A 20,302-nucleotide genomic window follows, 5' to 3' on the forward strand; every position below is an offset into this window, starting at 1 on the left:
CTCTTTATCATTAAAAATAGATAAATAATATGTACAACTATCTTCAGAATAATTATGGGTTTTTAATAATTATAGTGACCGACTCCCGGTCAAAAATATGTATATCACGCTACTTGCAAGTATTAACATTTATAAATCCAATGCTTTATAATATCACAATCAATTATCAATCTCGACTTATAGTAATCGTAATGTAAATTCATGGTAATAATAGTATCATGCATATATACAGTAATTTATTTACATAACAGGACAGTAATCATGTATAGGGTTCGTAAATTTGCTTGGTAGTCTCGAGGTGGAGGGTGCACGAGAGTTGGTCCGAAAATCTATAAACAAGAACATTACGTTCCTTTAGACTCTAATCGCACTGACCGTTACTTAGTCAAATACGTAAAATTAATAATCATCCATGCAACTCATCTTACTCTCATCATTTTATTAGAGCGTTAATAGTTATCAACCTTGATTTAAACCTTAATCCTTTTCTTCCACTTTACTAACTCAATTTACAAGTCGGCTCCTCTCGCGACTTCTAAGGAATTTAACTTGTGCGAACTCGGCTCCAGTATTTTTGTAAAATCGAAAAAATTAACATTTTGACTTGAAATTTTTATTACAGTCCATTAACTCAATAAACCAGCCTCTAAATTTTCACAAGTTTTAAGTGATTTGAAGTCGACCATTCACACTCTCAAAGTTGGAAATCTGTAACAGTTTTTTATCACGTAAATCATGTTTACTAAGACGGACCTAACTTTTAAACCTTAAGTCTGAATCGAGCGACTCAGCGCCTAAACGAACCTCATGACAAGATCCATCACTTAAAAGTCTTATCTTTCAAGAATATATAGTTTAAATACTCGGTACTTCTATAGAAAGCTAAGTCATCTTAAATCGGACATTATAACTGCATATAGTCTACGATCCATGGTTTCGATTAACACCAAATCATCACTAATCACCAAATCTCTAATAATCAACCATCAAAAACTTAATTATCTCAAGAACTCAAGGTTTTGGTTCGTCAACATCATCTTTATCAATTTAATATATTCACAATAATCAAACAAACAACATAATCACTACAACTTAACCTACATCCAAGATCTATAATTTTCTTGAAAAGTTCTTACTAAAATAAAGTTGTAAGAAAGCTTTTCTACCTTTTTTGGGCTCTTGGAAGATTCTTCTTAAATGTTTGATGCTTGATAACTCCTTAGATAAGCTTAGAGATCCTTAATCAACCAAGAAATCACAAAAACAACTTATTTGTACTATTTGGTCACTATTCATCATCATCTTCAACAGTTTATCTACCTATGATAAACTCAATAAAATGGGTTGAAAGATTTAGTTTACCTTAATATAGTAATATTGAAGATTGGGAATTAATTTGGTGACTTCTCTATGATCAAAACTTAAGTTCTTGGATTCTTTTTCTTCTTTTCTTGATTGGGGCCGAATGGAAGAAGAAAAGAGGGGGGGGGGGGGTGTTCTTGGATTCTTCTTGCTCTTTTGCTTGCTGTTTGGTAGAGTGTGATGTTGTATTTTTATTGTATAACTCAACAAGCCAAGGTTTTCCAAGCCTAGTGATAAGTAGATTTTATATCTACTTGAAACGCTTCATTACAAGCTTAAGTTGGTGTTTTGGACTCAAGTTGTTGGTATTTTTGATATGTTTTTGTGTTATTGCATTTCAGGCATCAGTTAAATGAAGAAATGAGCTTTTCGAGGAAATATGCTGAAAATAGGTCAGAATTAAAATCCTAGGTCATTTTCAAGTTGTAGAGAATCTCGTTAGCTTCACGTGGGCAGTTGAATCGCCTAATTCTGACGAGCAGAACTCAAGATACGGTCAAAAGAAGAATCAGCAGAAAAATCTAGAAGTTAGGCGCGGCCGCCCCCAAAACCAGCGCGGCCGCCCCACCTTTCTGCCAAAAAAAGAGCGCGCCCGCGCTGATTTGAGCGCGGTCGCCCCGCTCTTTTTGCCCCAGAATCCTGATTTTAGTAGAATTTGATGATTTTGAGGGTCCATTTCCACTAAGGGCTTATATATAGTGATAAAAAGACGTTTTTGACAATAAGGAGACCATGGAGAGCGATAAGAAGACCTAGAGAGCACGAGATAGCTACGGAGAAGTAGACTTTTGTTTTCTTTAGTATAGTTGATACTTGGATGCTTATTTTCGATTTGTCTTTGAACCCTAGTACTCTTATATTGTTTATTATCATGCTTTTATTGGAACCCACGGTGACGATGAGTTCGATTATGAACTAATCGTTACCATGGGGTTCTAACGGATTTACTTATGGAATTCTATAGTTAATTTGTTTCAATATCTTGGTGTGTGGTGATTGATTAATATCCTAATATTGGTTGTGCTCATTCGTCTTATGTGCATAGCTAAATATAAGATAGCGTGTTAATCTCTATTGAAGTGAAAGTGAATATAGAGATTTAGAACTTGTCATGCTAGCATAGGTTCATATATTTATTATGCATGATCCGTAGGTAATTTTAACCATCTTACTTGCCCTATGTAATCACGATAGATAACTTGCGCATTAAAGTTTTATGTTGTCAAATTATATATACATATAGGGTCTCAACATAATTGGTGTCTATTCAGCTTCCATCTCTTTTGTGAATATCTGGTAGTAGGGTATTCGTACAACGAAAGTTGACGTTTACTAGTTTCGTGTTATCTGATTAGTTGTCATCACCATTGCATGCTAAGGTTAAGAACAATGACTTTGAATGAAGTTAGAATCCCATGTTAGTCTCATATAGCTTTTTTTGCTAAACTTTGTATATTAGAGAAAAAATAGGAAACAAAAAAGGGGAAGTTCTCTAGCTCTATAACAAGCCATAGATGGGACTATCTATGATCAATCTAAAGAAGATTGAAAATAGAAAGCAAAAGGAGGCGCCGCCCTCAAACAAGCCAACTGCTTATCGTATCTAAACAGTCATGTTTTACAAGCCACTAGAGTTAGTAATGCGAGCTTTAATATCTACAACAATGGCTGAGATAATCTTTGAACGGCCAAAAATTCCTTTGTTATGAGCTCTCGCATTCCGTTCTTGCCAAATGTGGTAAGCAAAGATTTGAGCTGTCAGCAAGGCTAAGTCTCGATAACTTGGATGATAAATGGTACCCCAGTGACTTAAGAAATCAAGCCAGGTTTCGCCTCAGATACAAGTGTGGATGATGACAGATAAAGCTTGAAGAACATAGTTACTGTAAGGGCACTGGAGAAAGAGATGATCCAAATGCTCGACCCCTCCAACACACAAGAAGCAATCAGTAGTGTTGGATAAACCAAACGCGGCAAGGCGGGTTAGAGTAGGAAGCCTGTTAAGGCAAACCAACCATTCATGGTGAGCATACCTAGTGACATGAAGCTTATGCCAGACCCACTTAAACCAGGTAATTCTTGGAAGTCTGAACCTGATGGAATCCCAGATGTGATGGGCCTTTATCTTGGTAACCATGAAGTCATTCCAGTAAATGGTGTTTGAGGTGTTTAAGTCAAAAAAGGGGTGATCGAAATTGTTTAACCAATAAGCAAAGGTAACACTAAGGTGATGAGTTCTCGTACTTGGTTGAGGTAGGAGCCAGTTACCATTAAGGATGATGGTAGAGACTTTAGCCGAAGAAGGGATACCTAATTGCATGATGATGGGATTTGTGTTGGTAGATGCAAGACATGAGTTGTGCCACCAAGGGTCATACCACGGGGAGAATGCCATACCATTTCCAACTTTAAATTTGAGAAACTACAAAGCTAGGGGTCTAAGTTCCATAATTCGTCTCCATATCCACAAACAATCAGTAGGGATATCCATAGTCTAGAAGTGACATCTTTTAAGAACTGTAGTGTTGATCCAGTTGCACCACAGAGAGGAATGACCTGAGATTATATGACACAAGTGTAGGAGAAGTTGAGATTTATTCCAGTCTCTCGGGTTTTTTATGGCCAGGCCACCCTCGTTACGGGGTAGACATAGGTTAGTCCAAGCCACTTTAGCACCCTCTTTCTTTGTAATGTCTCCTTTCCACAAGAACCTCGTGAATATAGTTTGAATATGCTTATGAACCAAAGATGGCAATAAGAAATGGTTAGTCCAATACGCTAGCATCGAGAAAGGGATTGATCTAATCAACTAAACCCGTCCAGCAAGCGATAAGAATCTAGAGGTCCATAAAAAGATTCTAGCAGTCAATCTTTAAATGAGCGACATACAATTGTTGATGCTAAGCTTCTTGGAAATAAGAGGTACACCAAGGAACTTAACAAGAAGATTACCTCTAGTGTAAGCGTTATTCCTGTCAAATCAATTCATAACATCCTCATGACAATTATAGAAAAAAACCATGCTTTTAGTCACACTAGGCTTCCAACCACTCATACCACCAAATTTGTTGATACATTGCGTGATGTGAGTTAAAGAATCAACATCTCCCTTAGAGAACAGTAACACATCATCCACAAAAATGAAATGAGTGATCTTGAGTTCTTTGCATTTCCAATGAAAGGAGAAGGACGGAGGCATTTGCGCTAGCATATAAGACATCATATTCATGCCAATGGTGAATAAATAGGGGGACATTGGATCTCCTTGTCAAAGACCTTTCTTCCCAGGAAAGTAACCATGAATTACCCGATTTAATTTGATGGAGTACATAGGAGTAGAAATGCACTGGAAGATCCAGTTGAGGAAAATGGCAGGAAATCTCATTCGACTTAAAGCTTGCATGAGAAAGCTCCAGTCAACCGAGTCAAAAGCCTTATAAAGGTATAATTTGAGAGCGCACTTCGGAGTGCCAGAAGCTTTGCCATAACCCCTGAATAGCTCTTGGGCAATTAACACATTATCTGAGATGCTACGACCTTTAATAAAAGCTGACTGAGATTTGTCAATAATGGAAGGCATGATCACCTTAAGACGATTAGAAATAAGAGCAATACTAGTTGTGGAACAAAGAGATACGGGCCTAAAATCTCACATGTTGGACGAAGTTAGCACTTTGGGAATAAGAGCAATACTAGTTGAATTAGTACCTTTGTTCATGATTGAGGTGCGAAAGAAGTGTAAAATCGCAGGACAAAAATCCTTCCCTACGATGTCCCAAACTTCTAAGAAGAAATTAACCGGAAACCCGTCTGGACCCGGGGCCTTATTAAGCTTCATAGATTTCACCGTTGCGTGAACAAGATCAGGGGTGACAGGTTGTTCCAACAAAGAAGCTTGTGTATCTGAATTAGTTGGATAGGGATTTATTGGATAAATATGAATAATTGTTGTTCCACTAAACTATCCAATAGTTATATAGTTGATATAATTGACAAATATTGTCTACCTTATTGAATCATGTTTTAGGAGTGAAGCCAAAGCTGAACTAAAATGTTGTGAAATTTGGATCTTGGCTCACTGGAAAGTATATAGAAGATATTCTTTCTGAATTAATAGTTAGGGTTATTAATTTGATAAAAATAGTGGGAGATATATATTTTAAATATATATGAATAATCACTTGAACATAATTTAATAATCATCTATAGACTGATTTATCTAATGTATTTTTAAACATTGTAGATATCAAATGACAATCAATTCAAACAACTTCTCTGTGCGATCAGTCCTTGAGAAGGACAAGTTGACATCAACAAACTTCCTTTACTGGCAGAGGAACTTGAGGATTGTCCTCAAACAAGAGCGAAAGCTCTATGTAATAGATATCCCTCGCCATGTACCTCTCCCTGAAGGAGCATCTCGTTCTCAACATAATGTTTATCAGAAACATATCAATGATGACACGGATGTTCAATGTCTCATGTTAGCGACCATGAGTGCTGAACTTCAGAAACAACATGAGAATATGGATTCTTATGATATAATTAAGCACTTTAAACTTATGTTTGAAGGACATGGTCGTTAAGAGAGGTGTGATACTTTCAAATCATTGCATGCATGTAAGCAGGGAGAACGTGATCTGGTTGGACTGCATGTTCTAAGGATGATAGGGTATATTGAGTACCTTGCCAAGTTAGGTGCCCCGATTGCTGTGGAGCACCAGATTGATCTAATTTTGCAATCTTTAAACATTATCTATTCTCAATTTGTGATGAATTACAATATGTCAAAGATGCAAGGAGCGTTAAAATTATGAGTACCAATGGAGTTAGAGAAGAAATCTAAAGCAACTGTAGTTACTTGTTGCTGGCCAAACACTGTAGTTCCTTCACTGTTTTCAATAGCTAGAATTTTATTCCTGTTCCAGTTGGATTTGACTTGGTTAAAGAAGATGGAATTGTTTTCATCACCCTCTTGAAGCCATCTAACCCTGGATTTCTGTAAGAGAAGAGATTCTTCAATGATAAGAAGAGCTTCCAACTTATTGATTGCAGCTCTTTCCTCAATAATCACTGAATTATCAATGGGACCCAATGTCATTTTATCCTGGATTTGCTTCAGATCAGCAAGAGCTCTGCTAACATTACTATGAACATTACCTTGATTTTTATTGAGAGCAATCAATCCCTTCTTAACCCGCTTGAGTTTATCATTCAGAATATGCATAGGATCACCACTAAGGGAACATGACCAAGCTTCAACAACCGTATCTCTAAACCCTTCAATTTTACTTAGAAAGTTGAAGTACTGGAAATGTTTAGCATTAATTTCCACATTCAAAGGAACTGTTAAAAGTAAGGGACAATGGTCTATAATACCTCTATTTTTAACCTCGACAAAGCCTTCCGGAAATGAATGTAACCAGTGTTGATTGCTAAGCATACGATCAAGACGTTTCTGAATGAGATAATTTGGCCTGTTATTCCACCAAGTAAACAAAGAACCCAAGGTTCGAATATGGTCTAAACCAGAATTACTAACATAATCCTTAAAAGCAGTCATGTCTGGAGACCAGTGTTCTCTGCCTCCTAGCACTTCATCAGTGTGAAGAATGCAATTGAAATCACCTGTTACAACCCATGGCATGGTGATGAGGGAGCTAAGCTGAACTAAGTCTGCCCAAAGAGTCTCTCTCTGGTAAGGTTTATTGTACGCATAAACAAAAGTCACAGCAAAGTGAATCTGTTTCTCCAAGAATATAACAAAGCATATCATGTGTTATGCTAACTTGTCATGGATATTGACAATCCAAACTTAGGGATCCCAACCCACCCAAATCTTGCCATTGTCATGATGTTCATAATTAAAGGCCCAAAGCCAATTATTATTAGTATATTTAGAGATATCCACAACATTGTTGAATTTAACTTTAGTCTCAATACAACTCATAAAAGTAATTTAGTTAGTCAGAATGAAGTTCATGAGTTCTCGTTGATGAGTACTCTTATTTAATCCCCTCACATTCCAGGAGGAAAAATTTATTGGAGACGTCGCAGTGGGGCTGGTTTTCCTGCCAGCCTCAGGCTTTTCTTGTATTTCACTTGAATGTAGCCATCTTCATTAATGTTAGGAGCCATGGGTAGCTCCGATGTATCATTATTATCCTCATTAACAATTAATCGATCAAAATTTTCAGTCAAATTCTGTCCAGGTGGCAAGATAGCCAGAGTTGTAGGTGAAGAATTATTTTTCCTTTTTCTGTTGACAGTTGGTAAGTCAGGCATTTCAGTCTATTCCTCTGAGTTCAAGGTTTCAAAGGTATTGTGCATTGAGATTGGTTCCATATCCGTATTTTTGTCCCTGTGAGTGTCAAAGCTAACCAAGTCGACCTTCTCAATTCCTGCATTATCTGTATTGTCCTCAATAGTGTTAACCTGGTGGTCGTCCTCATCCTAAACCACATCACAACCAAAGAATTCTCCAATGACTTTATGAGAGTGATCATCCGGTTCACAATCATCCAAATTCTGATTATTCTCGTCCTCAGTAACAGTGGTGTTATTAGTCTTGTTTTGTTGGTTCTTCTTTGCATAAGCTTCTTGTCTATTTTTCGTTGCTTCCGAATTGTTGACACATCTTGCCAAAGAATGACCAAATGCCTTGCAGAGGCTACAAGAGAATGGTAGAGGGGAGTAAATAATCTTCACTTTCATTTTTTATACTTCCCCAATACCGTTAATAACTGGCACCCACACATGTGTTGGCCTAGGAGCAGAGTATGCTAATTCCACCTACACTCGCGTAAATTTCAAGGGTTCAAAATGGTTGGTGATTTCATCGAATCTAATTGGAGTGCCAACAAGTTTAGCAATTCTGGTCAACCCTTCACGGGTCCAGTGTGAGTGAGGAACATCAATAAGTTTAATCTAACAAGGTACTCTATGAATGACATTGCGTTTAAAGGTCGAACCTTCCATCCATGTCATCAAATAAAGAGTCCGACCCCCCATTTGGACCGAGTTCAAAGTCAAAGCAACGTCTTTTACTCTAACATAATTGAAATTAAAGGTGTAATAACCTTTAGAACTGTAGTACACTTTAGATAACCCAGAATTCTTCCACAACCTAAAGGCTTATTCTCTAACAAACTTAAAAGCAAAATTGGCACCAATGAAGGGTCCAGTAAAACTAGTCTCCCACTTTTTTTACCATTGATAAGAATTTCTCTAGGTATTTCAAGAGTAGCAGAGCCATCTTCGTTATAAGTAAAGGAGACGTTGTCGTTGTTGCTATCTGTTTGTGGTTCAGGCTCATTGCTTGGTATCCCTTTACTAACAAGAGAGCTCCAAGAAACATGTTTAGTAGGTGGAAGACTAGGCTCCCCAGTAACAAAGTTAGCAAGAGTTAAGACACCATTATGCATAAGAACTTTATCATGAAGAGATTCAAGGGTGCTCTTACCATTAGATGTTTGGTTGGCCACTCTATGCGAGCTGACCTCTGGTGGAGATGGTTCTTTATGGCTTCCCTGAGAGCTAGCAGAGATCAACATTTTAGGTCCTTCATCGTTCCTCGCAGAACCATCATTAGCAATGAGAAGATTTTGTTCTTGGATTCTAAGAAGCTGTCTTGGAGAAAGGGGCTGGGGTCTACAAAATCTGCCGTGTTGTTGGATTCTTCATCTAAAACTTGTTGATCAAAGTTATCAAGAACTGGAATGATGGCGTTATGGTGGTTATGCCCAATCATAATGGAAAATTCCTCTGAATTCATGGATCCTGAGTGTTCTGAGTTCCGAGAACCCATTAAAACTGGAAGAATGAACAAGACACGACCTACTAGATCTGGAAGAGGAAATCAAGGCGAATGTAGGGAGCTAGAACGTGAGAAAATCAGATCAAAGAGGAGGGATTTGCAACAAAAAGATTAGGGACAAGAAATGGGCAGGAAAAGTCTCTAGTGATAAAGGGGAGGTTCTTTCTCTAGACACATTTTGATATAATCTCTCATATAGTTAATTCAATCAATTTTAATCTCCTAGTTATTTGCATGTTAGTTTAATCTTAGTTATAAACATCTCAAACGTGTTATTGTCTTAGCATTGAGCGACAACCATACCATTATTGCATAGGTGCATAATCTTAAGTTAACTAAAAGGAGTCTCTATGGGTACGAATCTCATTTATATCTTATACTACTTCCGAGCGCGTATACTTGCGTGTCATTTTAGCGCGTGTTTTCGCCCTAACAAGGTTTTGGCGCCGCTACCGAGGACTCCGTGTTAATTTTTAGTTTATGTGCTTGACATTATTGGTCATTAAGGTTCACCGACTCGGATATTTTACTTACTAGTTACTTAGTCGTGTGTTTCAGGTACTCTAGTTTTTATTGCAATGGGAGAACCAACAGCAAATCCGAAAGTGTTGATGGATTTTTCTCAACCAAAGATCAATGACATTCAATATAGCATTGTCTGGCCAGCTATTACAGCTAATACCTTTGAGATCAAGCCTGGCATAATTCAGATGGTCCAGAACTCAGTTCAGTTTGGGGGTTCTTTAACGGAAGATCCCAATATGCACATTAGGGATTTCATCGAGATCTACGACACCTTCAAGTTCAATAATGTTTCCGAAGATGCCGTGAAACTGAGACTTTTCCCATTCTCTCTGAGGGATAAATCTAAGAGCTGGTTACACTCTCTAACAGCTGGTTCTATCACTACTTGGGAGGATCTTGCTCAGAAGTTTCTTACTAAATTCTTCCCTATGGCGAAGATAACTGCACTCAGGAATGCTCTTACTCAATTTGCGCAGCAATCGGGAGAAACTCTATGTGAAGCTTGGGAGCGCTACAAGGAGATTCTTAGGATGTGTCCTCATCATGGAATGCCTAATTGGATGATCATCAATTGCTTTTATAATGGTTTGGGAGCACAGTCTAGACCCATGCTCGATGCAGCATCAAGTGGAGCATTATGGGCAAAGAGCTAAGAGGAAGCTTATGCTCTAATTGAGATGATTCCTATGAATGAATATCAGTATCCAACCCAGAGATTACCACAGGGCAAGGTAGCAGGAGTTCTTGAAGTGGATACAGCTACAGCTATAGCTGCTCAGCTAAAGGTGTTGTCTATGAAGATCGATTTTCTGGCTAATTATGGAGTTCATCAGAGGATAAGTGTTTGTGAGCTTTGTGCAGGTGCATATGCAACGGAGCAATGCGCTATATATAGTGAATCAACTCAGTTTGTGAGAAACTTTTAGAGATCGCAGTAACCAATGTTAGACACTTATCATCCTGACAACTGGATTCATCCTAACTTCGGCTGGAGCAACAATCAGAATGCGATGCAACAGCTATTCCAGCAGTTTGGAAACAAGCAATTCAATCCTCCCGGTTTTCAGCAACAATTTGCACCAAGACAACAACTCTAACTTCAACAACAAACTCATGGAGGTGCAGGTCTATCTTCGAATGAAAAATCTGAATTGGAGGAGTTGCAGCTTATGTGCAAAAACTAGGCTCTTATATACCAAAGCCATGTTGTTTTTATCAAGACTCTAGAGAACCAAATAGGGCAAATTGCTAACACCTTATTAAATCGACCATCAGGAATGCTTCCTAGTGATACAGAAGCCAATCCAGGAAAGAGGGAAGTTAATGAACAGGTGAACGCCATCACCTTGAGGTCCAGAAAGGTCGCAAGCCCCCAATTTCAGCAAGACGAAGAGTCTAAAATATTTGTCTAGAATGCAGGTGCATCTGCACCTTTGCCAAATCCAGAAAATGATATTGTAGTTGAAAAAGTGGTGCAAAAGGATGCTGAGGTGGAACTGAAAAAGAAAGCTATTGAAAGCAATCCTCTTGAGGGTAATACAGGGGATAAACAGGTTTACCCACCTCCGTCATTTCCTAAAAGGCTGCAAAAGCATAAGTTCGACAAGCAATTTGCCATGTTTTTGGAAGTTTTCAAGAAACTGCATATCAACATACCTTTTACGGAAGCTCTAGAACAGATGCTGAGCTATGCTAAGTTGATGAGGGGTATTCTATCTCAGAAGCTAAAACTTGAGGAGTTGGAAACCGTTGCTCTAACAGAAGAGTGCAGTGATGTGCTACAACAGAAACTACCTCCTAAGCTTAAAGATCCAGGAAGCTTCACGATACCTTGCACCATTGGCAATCTATCGTTCGACAAGTTTTTGTGTGACTTGGGAGCTAGAATCAATTTGATGCCCTTGTCAGTTTTTAAAAAACTTGGACTACCTGATCCAAAACCCGTGAACATGTCTTTGTAGTTGGATGATCGTTTCATCACTTATTCGTGAGGAGTAGTGGAGGATATCTTGGTTAAGGTAGATAAACTCATCTTTCCTGCTGATTTTATAATTATGGACTTTGAGGAAGATAAGAAGATTCCCATCATCTTGGGAAGACCATTCTTGGCTACAGGCCGAACTATGATCAATGTGCAAAAAGGAGAGCTTACGATGAAGGTTCAAGATCAAAAGGTCACTTTTAATGTGTTCAAGGCAATAAAGTTAACCATAGATAAAGAGAAGTGCTTCAAAGTAGAGCGGGTCGACTCTGACATGAATTCAGAGCTTGAGCAATTGCCAAAGTTAGATAATTTAGAGAGATCCTTAATAGGGGAATCAGTTATTGAAGATAAAGAAGGAGCAGAGCAACTGCAGGTTTTGAATGCACCTTTGTGGAAGAGGAAGTTGGATATGCCATTTGATTCTCTGGGGTTAGCAGAGCTGAAAATTTTTCAGGAGCGTCTCAAGCCGTCTATTGAAGAAGCTCCCACACTTGAGCTCAACCCACTGCTAGATCACTTGAGTTATGTATTCTTAGGTGCACCCCTTGATAAAGGGTTGAAATATATCTATGAAAATCTCAAGGGTGATCGGCTGGTTCCTCCCGTGCTTACAGATGGTCCCTCTCATGCACCCCAGACAGTTGATAGGTTTGGTTTTGGTGATGCGCAGTATTGAAGGTTGATTCAGTGTATTGAGACCATGTATGACATCCACCAACGTTTTGCTGAAGATTTGACACACGCTTGTGGTACTATTTTCCGAGACACTGGTGTCGAGGTTGATTGGCCACCTGATCCTCCACCCGAAGAGGGTGATCCTCCCGCTAACTAGGAATGCCTGAAATCCTTATTATTACCTTCAATGAGGACATTGAAAATTTAAAGTTTGGGGGTGATAAAGTAAGGATTAGTTTGTGTGCATATAGATTCATATAGAATCATATTGCATGTTTAGTTGTATTCATTCATATTTTTGCATGATTGTTCATATAGGACATGTTTGTTTGTGTTTTTATGTGAGTTCATATATTTGCATTTGCATGCATATAACATGATCCCTTAGGTTGAGCTATTTCTGATTGATAAGTTGATGTTGATTTGAGTGTGGTGATGATGAATAAAGGGTTGTTTAAGTCTAATGAATTGATTTGCATGCCAGGAATTTTTTTCACAAAGTCTTATAGGATTGCTTTTGAGCTAGATCATGATCATATTTGTTATTTGTTGAGATTTAATCACTTTGTTATATTTAGAATTTTTGGTATTCTCTTAATGGCAAAAGAACATTAAATTTTAAATTGGAGAAAAACTTGGATTTCATTGCTAGTTGTGAATAAGGCTAGGCGTCAAATGGCTAATAGACAGCTCATATTTTTATGAGTAGTCTAGGGTTGAATGAGATGGAGCGAAACACACTCATTCAGAAATCAAAGAAAGAAAAAAGAAAAAAAGGAAAAAAGAAAGAAAGATAAAAGTATGTGTTATGCATAATTGATCAAGTGTGAGCTCTTTAATACTTGATTTATTAAGTTCTAGGGGACTTTGTGCCTATTGACCTAAGGCTTTGATAGTCTAGGATCCGCTAACCTAACGCTCGTTACATGTGTATAATTGTATCAGTCTTTTGGGACCTCATTCATTACACGATCAAATAAGCATCTTTGTTATGTGTTCAATAATAACATGAATCCTTGTATAACTCTAGTAAAATGAAGGTGTTATGAGTCATTATGCGTTTAATGTCTATTCTAGTTATAAACTTGTGATTGTTTTGATGATAAATAAGTTATGATTATTGATCTAATATCGAGAGTATATCTGTTAAGCATCCACACACGCACGTTCTGGTTTGTGAGTTGGTTTGTGGGATTCATTCGAACTTTGATTTAAGTCATTGCATTCTTAGAGGCATTAGCTTGTTGGTTGGTTATGGTTATTCTAAGGGGATCGATGGCATTATCATTTAGTTGCATTCACGTAGTTGCATTCATGCATTAGGTTTGTTTTATAGATTTGAGTCTGTTTATGCTTGAGGACAAGCATCGATTCAAGTTTAGGGGTGTGATAAGTGGATTTTATATCTACATGGAATGCTTCATTACAAGCCTAAGTTGGTGTTTTGGACTCAAGGTTTTGGTATTTTTGATATATTTTTGTGTTATTGCATTCCAGGCATCAGTTAAATAAAGAAAGGAGCTTTTCAAGCAAATATGCTGAAAAGAGGTCAGAATTGGAAGCCTAGGACACTCTCAAGTTGTAGAGAATCTCGTTAGCTTCGCGTGGGCAGTTGAATCACCTAATTTTGACAAGCAGAACTCAAGATACGACCAAAAGAAGAATCGACAGAAAAATCCAGAAGTCAGGCGCGACCGCCCCCAAAACCAGCGCGGCCGCCCCGCCTTTCTGCCAAAAAAACACCGCGCCCGCGCTGATTTGAGCGCGCCCGTCCCGCCCTTTTTGCCCCAGAATCCTGATTTTAGTAAAATTTGATGATTTTGAGGGTTCAGGTCCACTAGGGGCTTATATATAGTGATAAAAAGACATTTTTAACAACAAGGAGACCAAGGAGAGCAATAAGAAGACCTAGAGAGCATGAGACGACTACAGAGAAGAAGACTTTTGTTTTCTTTAATATAATTGATACTTGGATGCTTGTTTTCGATTTGTCTTTGAACCCTAGTACTCGTATATTGTTATTATCATGCTTTCATTAGAACCCATGGTGACGATAAGTTCGATTATGAACTAATCGTTATCATGGGGTTCTAACGGATTTACTTATGAATTTCTATAGTTAATTTGTTTCAATATCTTGGTGTGTGGTGATTGATTGATATCCTAGTATTGGTTGTGCTTATTCGTCTTATGTGTGTAGCTAACATATATGATAGCGTGTTAATCTCAATTGAAGCGAAAGTGAATATAGAGATTTAGAACTTGCCATGCTGGCATAGGTTCATGTATTTATTAGGCATGATTTGTAAGTAATTTTAACCATCTTACTTGCCCTATGTAATCACAATAGGTAACTTGCGCATTAAACCTTTATGTTGTCAAATTCTATAGACATATAGGGTCTCAACATAATTGGTGTCTATTTAGCTTCTATCACTTTTGTGGATGTCTGGTAGTAAGGCATTCGTACAACAAAAGTTGGCGTTTACTAGTTTCGTGTTATCTGATTAGTTATCATCACCATTGCATACTAAGGTTAAGAACAATGACTTTGAATGAAGTATATAATGAAGTTAGAATCCCATGTTAGTCTCATATAGTTAATTCAATCAATTTTAATCTCTTAATTATTTGCATGTTAGTTTAATCTTAGTTATAAACATCTCAAACTTGTTATTGTCTTAGCATTGAGCGATAGTCATACCATTGTTGCATATGTGCATAATCTTAAGTTAACTAAAAAGAGTCTTTGTGGGTACGAATCTGATTTATATCTTATACTACTTGCGAACGCGTATACTTGCGTGTAATTTCAGCGCGTATATTCGCCCTAACACCTAGTAGCTAGTTTAGTATACATACATCATCATCTTGTACTTACTTACTTAATTAAAGGAACCAAGCTCCCTAACAAGGCTACTATTTGAACCACCAATTTGTTACTCTTATACCAATTTGATTTGCATAATTTTGCATGAAAATTGCATGGGTTTGTTTCGTTTAATTTATTCACTTACGTACTTACTTAGTAGTTTCTTCGTAATCGTGGTAAATCCTCATAAGTGATTCGCGGGTTAATTCTTTCTTATAAATCCTTATATTTTATAATACTTGTACTTGGATTTTATTCATAGTATTTTAAATCCTTGGTCGTAGTGCAATTCTCGTATTTCTAGATAGTTCGTAAAATAAGGTCGTTTGAAATATTAGTTTTCTTCGAGAACTAATGACTTTTACACACACTCATTTGGTACGTATAATCATAATAACAACTCGGAAACTAAATTTAAATACCCTTATATAGTGTGGTAGTAAAAGTTTTTCCTTGATCATCGGGATTACTATTCATTCAACATTTTACAAAGTCCCAAAAATTCAGATTATTACAGTTCTTATAGATATGCTTATCATGATTATGAGATGTACTATGTGAGTGTGTGGAATCAAGATAAGTGTTCACAAAAGAAACTGCACATGGCATGTAAACAGGCTTTATGCACTTAGGAGAATGAGGCATGTTAGGCATGTTATGCACATAAGCATTCTTAGCATTGTCTAATTTAGCCTTTTCACAAGCATGAGTAAGGTGACCAGCAAAACCACAATTATTGCATAACTTCCTAGGGCCATTAGGTCCTGTCATGCCATTGGTATTCCTGATTCTCTTACTCTTGGAAGTAAAACCTAGTTCTATATTAGATTGATCAGTGTCACCGATAATAGACATATGTTTCTTTGCCTTTTGTCTCCTTGCACTCTTAAGATCCACAACAAGCATCTCATGATGAATATAGAAATTATATTCATCAAAGGGCTTAACAATAGCTTTCTTAAATAGAGGCTTCTTGGCTCCTTTAAGAACATGAGGTGTACTAGGGAGATTGATTTTCTCCTCATGGTCATCCTCAACTACTTGATCAGTTATGAGCTTCTTAGCAAGATTAGCAGCATCGGTAAAAGCATGTAATTTATTATCTAAATCTATAATCTTGCTCTGAAGCTCTTCCCCTGTCTGAAGGTGCTTTTTAATCTTAAGCTCTAAATATTGATTTCTCTGCTTAATATTTTCTAAGGTAACATTGTCAAGAACTAACTTATCATTTTCAATTTGGAGTTTCTTTAGTTTTTCTTTTAATTCACTTATAGTCTCCTTGGTGCACCTTGGTGTAGTACAACAATTTATGTAGACTTATGTAACATCCGGGATATCGAGTGTAATTATTTTTATCAATAAATAATTTTTATATAATTATTATGTGATTTTCGGTGAATTATCTGATGATTTGTGTGAATATGTGAATGTTTATATGTGATACAGTGTAAGTTTATTCATTTTATTATGACCAGAATAAAATATAGATTATTACGGTATTTTTCTGGTAATTTTTGGGCTGTTAAATGATTTTATATTGATTTATGAATTTATTAATTATTTTCCGAATAATTACAAAATTATTTTATAAAGCCGCGAATCGTCCAACTTCAACGGTTTTTATGTTTTTACAACCCGAAACTCTTCCGAAAACTCCTTTCTAACCTAATCTGATAATTCTGGACATTTTCCGTGTTTTGACTTTTTCAATCCGGATTACGGTTTGACCCGTGTGCGTCCCGGCGCAAAATTTTCGATACGATAATCATTTCGGTGAATCAACAAAACCCGTATTCTCAAAGGACGGGATAATATTATGTTACTTTCGTATAAAGTATTTTATAAGAAGCACGGTTTGGATAATTATCCAGTACGGGTATCAAATCGGATCATTTTTGCAGTTACTTAGCGGCTAAGTAACTAATTTAACGATCCAAAATGATCCAGAACGAACCAATATTCCGTAAATATAAATAGCATATTTCTTATTTCATTTTAATCGTTTATTCATTTACAACTAGTAAAAAATACAGTAAATACAGAGAAAAACCCTAGAAACCGATACGTTCCTGAGAATCAAACGCACAAACGAAGGCGTTACCGAACTCCGATTCAAGCGTGCGATATATCGACACGAAGCTCTCGAAATATAGAATCATAATCAATCATCAGTTTTTACCCAGAAATCAATATATTTTTCTGATTTAATTATTTTAATTCGAATTAATTATAGATTAAATTATGAATTTTTGTTCTTGATGTTTTTTGATATGATTTGATGACATAATCGTGTAGATCTTTTCTTCCTGGTCAATTTGATATATTATATGTCAAAAATAGAATTCAATAACATGTAGAAAATGATGTTTGATTCTCGGATTCATAAATTAGGGTTTATGTTCTCGAATAATTTCAATTGGGAATTAGGCGTTTCTTCATTAAGGGTTATTAGTCGATTCTGAGGAGTGGGTTATGTTTCTTATTTGTTCTATAATCGATTTGTCAGGACGGGTTATACCTTGTTATACCTACATGGTATTTTGAATCACCCTATGCTTCAAGATAAATGTTGTTTATGATTCAGCTTATTGATTACATTGGTTATCATTTTGAATTGTTTTAGAATTGGATGGTTTAATAAATGTGGACCAGATTTGTGGTCGGACCAGATTCGTGGTCATAGTAGGCCAATGCGTGCCTTGGATCCAGTATATAAAGCAAAGCTGGGAGCCTTGCTCGGGGTTAGTGCGTGACTGATCAGCAGCCTAACCTTGGTTTTTAAAATGAAAAGTGAATATCCAATTCTAATCATTGTTTATTCAGAAACTTGATTCTTGCGAATCATTTTAATTAGTGATTGTTTAACCTCAATTGCTGCTATTATTACTTGCTGAGCTAGTAAGCTCACTCTTGCAAAAATTTTATGTTTTCAACAGTTGGAAAGGAAATTGTTGGTAACGAGGATTCCCTGTCCAGTGTGCGAGCTAGGATTTCCAGTTAAGATGGGTCGTGCTAGCAGGAGCTTTATATTATAGATGAGTCGTGTAAGATTGTAAGTACGATGCCCATAGCCATTGTAAGTTGAATTAGATGGGATTTGGTACGATGTAATAAAAGTTAAGATTATGGCTTATTTTCATACTTTAACCTGTTGCGATCCGTGGTTGTGTACAGAAGGGTCAATGCATATAATACTTTATATACAGGTTTAAATATTGTGGTGTGTGATGTGAGCCCCAAACTTCTGACCCGGGTTTGGAGGGCGTCACAGGTTGGTATCAGAGCTACATATTATAAGTCACTGAAACAAGCCTAGATTGTCGGGAAATGGATAGAGTGTTAGGATTAGGATTAGGAAATAGAAAGATAGAACATTGAGAGGTTGAGTGCGATCGAATGGTAGGTTTTAGTGGGATTCGTGATGAAATTCTACAACCTTATCTAGCGACGCGATTTTCAGAGGGCGGCGATGGAAGATTCTTTTATCCCTGGATCGTCTGATCATTCGGAGCCTTCATTCGGAAGACTATCATCTGATTCACGCCTTGCTCGTCCACCGGTATTCGCCATGTCACCTCTTGTTACGACGGTTGCACATTTTCACATTATTATCTCTTCCCCTGATGTGAGGCTATCTATTCGAGAATTTCCCCCCACACGCTGATTCTAGTTCTACCGGATATTCAGTTGTGTGCGCATCTTTCTGTCTACTCTACATTCTGTTCTATAACATCCGTTTAAAACCCGTCTTATAAAGTAACATCATCTACGAGGATGGATTTGAGAGCTACTGCATATGGTGAGTATACGAGGTATTAAGAAGAGAGAGAAGAAACCTAGAGAGAAGATTCGTGTATGCCGGAAAATGGCTGCTACCAGGTTATATGGGGCTACTAATGATTATGCTACCCACGATTATCTTGTGAAGTGAGCTAGATGGATCTTTAAAGAAATTTGAGAAGATTGGAAATCGAGAATTTTCTGGGAATTAGATGATGATGTAATAACCAAACACGATACGTATAGAAGTAATGTGATATAAACCGACCTTATGTTATAAAATAGATCTGATGATTACGGGATAAATTTGTTATACTTAGTAATCGTAAGAAGTAATGATGGAAATATTACCAGTATGAAAGATTTGAGGAAAAGCTATGAATAAGATAATATGAAACAGTAACTGGAATTATTGTTGACCAATGAAGGTAAAATGGACCCAACAAGGGATAAAGGATATACATAAATGAATGAGCTTTTATCAGATTGTGTTTCTAATTTGATACCTTGTAGTGATTGAAAAGAACGACAACCAACTCATATAGTAATGACGACCAGGTGTATGATTTTCAAAATTTTAAACTAGTTTTTAAAAGAGATTTTCTTCACTTAAAAAAAACTTGGTTGTCCAATTACTACTTGATTTTCTTGTTTGTTGTAAGATTCAGATTATCCAGACGAATACTTGTTCTAGGGATTGGTATGATCCGTTTAGAAGGCCAAGTGGACCAGCTATTACTGAGAAACTGTTCATCCAATTCTTGAGACGATTAGAGCACGAGGAATATGTCTATTAATGAGAAGCTGAGTACGAGCAAAGAAGATTAAGGAAATTTCTATACCTTCTAAAGGGAGAACGTTGTTAGCAAAAGAGGTGACAAGTTGAACAATTAGCAGCATAAGCGAAATTTGAAGTTATGAGTATAAACCTCGTACGACTGCAAATAAAATCGTATACGAACGTGGAAGCATGATGCTAAAGATACAAAACCTAATAAATGGCAAATTATTTTAACAATCGATTCAAGAAAGCATTTTTGAGAACTTTTTCAAGTTGATATACGACTCAGCATGGGATCTATTGATCGGAAAGGCGTTGGAGATGTAAGCAGATGTAATGTGGATGACGACCAATGATATCAATCTTTCTTATCAGGTGATTATTGAATCCCTTTCAAATCATTCCTTCTTCAAAATATTGTTTCCTAATTGGGACAAACAGTGTTATGGTGTGACGATTAGTCGTAACGACAAAGAGTCTGGTGGGACGCCACCTAATCATGTGCTG

At 36.9% G+C, this 20,302-nt stretch overlaps 1 non-coding gene across 1 annotated transcript; it reads right to left on the reverse strand.

Moving 5' to 3' along the window:
* Nucleotides 1-10,146: 10,146 nt before the first annotated feature.
* On the reverse strand, nucleotides 10,147-10,253 carry LOC141687597 (small nucleolar RNA R71). The gene has a single exon (XR_012561089.1). It is a non-coding gene; the product is annotated as a small nucleolar RNA R71 (small nucleolar RNA).
* Nucleotides 10,254-20,302: the final 10,049 nt, after the last annotated feature.

This window comes from Apium graveolens, chromosome 9, assembly GCF_009905375.1.
Source record: "Apium graveolens cultivar Ventura chromosome 9, ASM990537v1, whole genome shotgun sequence".
Taxonomy (NCBI): Eukaryota; Viridiplantae; Streptophyta; class Magnoliopsida; order Apiales; family Apiaceae; genus Apium; species Apium graveolens.